The sequence below is a fragment of the Ailuropoda melanoleuca genome, chromosome 11 (genome assembly GCF_002007445.2).
Source record: "Ailuropoda melanoleuca isolate Jingjing chromosome 11, ASM200744v2, whole genome shotgun sequence".
Classification (NCBI taxonomy): domain Eukaryota; kingdom Metazoa; phylum Chordata; class Mammalia; order Carnivora; family Ursidae; genus Ailuropoda; species Ailuropoda melanoleuca.
The window spans coordinates 40,601,031-40,603,653 of record NC_048228.1 but is presented as its reverse complement, the minus strand read 5'-3'; the positions used below and the strand labels follow the sequence as shown (position 1 = coordinate 40,603,653).

General features: G+C 37.7%; 1 pseudogene; it reads left to right on the top strand.

Annotated features, from left to right (window-relative positions):
* The first annotated feature begins 1,365 nt into the window (after positions 1-1,365).
* Positions 1,366-2,276, top strand: LOC100481559 (annotated as a pseudogene).
* Positions 2,277-2,623: the final 347 nt, after the last annotated feature.

The window sequence follows — 2,623 nt, the reverse complement described above, 5'->3', positions numbered from 1 at the left end:
AGCATGATGCCTTCAGCTCTGTTCTTTCTGAAAAAGATTGGTTGGCTAATTGTGGTCTTTTGTGGTACATACAAATTTTAGAATTATTTGTTCTATTTCTGTGAAAATTCCATTTTAATTTGATAGGGACTGCACTGAATCTGTAGGTTTGAGTAGTACTGACACTTAATATTAATTCTTCTAATCCATAAGCACAGGATATCTTTCCATTTATTTATATCTTCTTCAATTTTTTCATCAGTTTCTTATAGTTTTCATCTCCTTTATCCCCTTGATTAAATTTATTCCCAAGTGTTTTATTCTTTTTGATGCTATTGCAAATGATATACTTTGTCTGATATTAATATAGTTATTCCAGTCTTCTTAGTGTGTCATGGTACATCATTTTTCTATCCTTCCATTTTTAACTTACCTTTGTCTATGTATCTTGAAAACAACACATAAGTAGATCTTCTTCTCTGCCTTTTAATTGGTTGTCTTGTATTTTTACATTTAATGTAATTATTGATATGGTTAGGTTTAAGTCTACTATCATATCATACTATCGGTTTTCCACTTTTCCCATTTATCCTTTTCCTTTTCCATCTTTTTTTTTCTCCTTTTAAATTAAGTATTTCTCAGTATTATATGTTATCTCCTCTCTTGGCTTGTTAGCTCATTGTTCTATTTCTTTAGTGATTTCTTTGGTGGTCACAATATACATCTTTAACCTATTACAGTATACCTACAATTGATAGTATAACATTTCACGTATAATGTAAAAACCATATATAAATATACTTCCATTTACCTTCTCTTCTGTTACTTCCATTTACCTTCTCCTCTGTTATTTTTCCTTCAGTCAACTGCTTCTTAAAGAAATTAAGTAAGTAGAAAATATCTAGTGTTCTTTATTCATTTATGTTTGAGTTTTTTCCCTTTAACCTGAATAAGTTTATTTAACATTGCTTGTACTGAAAGTCATCACTTATTGGGTTTAAGTTCTGAAGGAAAATGTTGCTTGATTTTAACACTAAATTCACAGTGTATTTCCGAGCATTTTAAAACTGCCATTCTACACCAGAAGTCATAGATATATTGTGGGAAGTGTTTCTTTGTTTATAGCCCAGCCTCCAGTATTAAATGAACATAGCATAAACAAAGAGGGTGCAATTTGAAGATGACATGGCTCTAAAGTGCAGGAAAACAGTGTGAGGGAACCTTTGTGCAACTTTTGGCAGCAATCAGCATTAGCAAGACCTCAGTTGCTCACAATAGCTAACTGGGCACTGGCTGTCTAGGTTGCCGGCCATGAGCTAGAAGAGATGTCTCTATTGTCAAGTAAACATAAAAAGGTTCTCTTTTCCCCAGGTGGTGGGGCTGTGCATGAGCAGTAGCTGCAGCTTTGGAAAGATGGAGTAAGAGCAAAGAAAAATGATCTCTTCAGTTGCAGAAAATCTCCTGAAAAAGTGGAAGGCTTATTAGGCCCTCAAATGCACTCTGGCAAAGCAGGCAATTCTGGATAAGAAGGAGCCAAAGAATGGAAAATAACTCAAGTTTAAGCAACTGGAATGGTTCCTAAGCGATTCCTGGTAACGACAAGGTGACAGGGCCCATCTCAGACCACTAGAAAGAAGTGAAACCTCACAGCTAGGAAGTGCTAAACATTTCTTGGTCTTTATTGTATGCATACAAAGGATTAATGGGGTGAGTTTACTGGTGCAGAGGACCACTGCGAAGTTCACCTGAAGAAGATTTTTCAGTGGTGTCTTTGTCAAAGTGACCCCCCAGACCATAAAAATACTGTGTATAGTGGAACCTTATATGACCTGAGGATTTCCAAATCTGAAGTCTGTCTGGGAACTCATCTTGAAATATGGACAAGGCAAGATCAAGAATAAAACCATCCTTCTGACAGACAACACAGTGACTTAGGAGCATCTGGGGAAGTATGGTGTTATTCGCTTGGAAGACCTCATTCATGAAATTGCCTTTCTAGGGAAGAATTTCCAGGTGATCTCTGAGTTCTAAATGCCCTTTCCATCTCTCATGCTACCAAGAATAGAATGGGCTTCCTCAAGGAGGTGGGCTTACCTGGCTATGGAGGTGAATGCCCCAATCAGCTCATTTGGCCGGTGAGTATCTCAAAGCACAGTGCAATGAAGGCATGTGTTTTGTCTTTTGGAATTGTTATCCAGTATCTTCAGAGAAGATTATTTTCTGCTATATCTTCAGTAACTAGAGGGAAGGGTCAGGAAAAAGATGATGATGTTCCTGGTAGGCACTTCTCATTATAGCCCAGTTTCAAGGAAAAGTTCCAATGTGTTTTCCACATTGGCTGCTACCACCACCTCTGCAAGCAGAGGACTCATGCCATGGAGGAGGGAGTCCTGCTATGTTACATTTTCTATACTGGGGCTTAATGTTGGTGAATGAATACTCAAGCATGAACACAAGACAGCAGTGGACCAAGCCCAGGAATATACTTGAACGTTGGGGGTTTCTTGGGTCGGATTTTGGGAGGAACTTGAAATGCAATTACAAAGAAGAGCACAAAACAGTGCTCAATTGTCTCTGCTATGAGTCCATTGTTCTAACTTTTCAGTGATGGCTTTGTGAGTTCTCAGAGTTGGCTGGCTCTTAA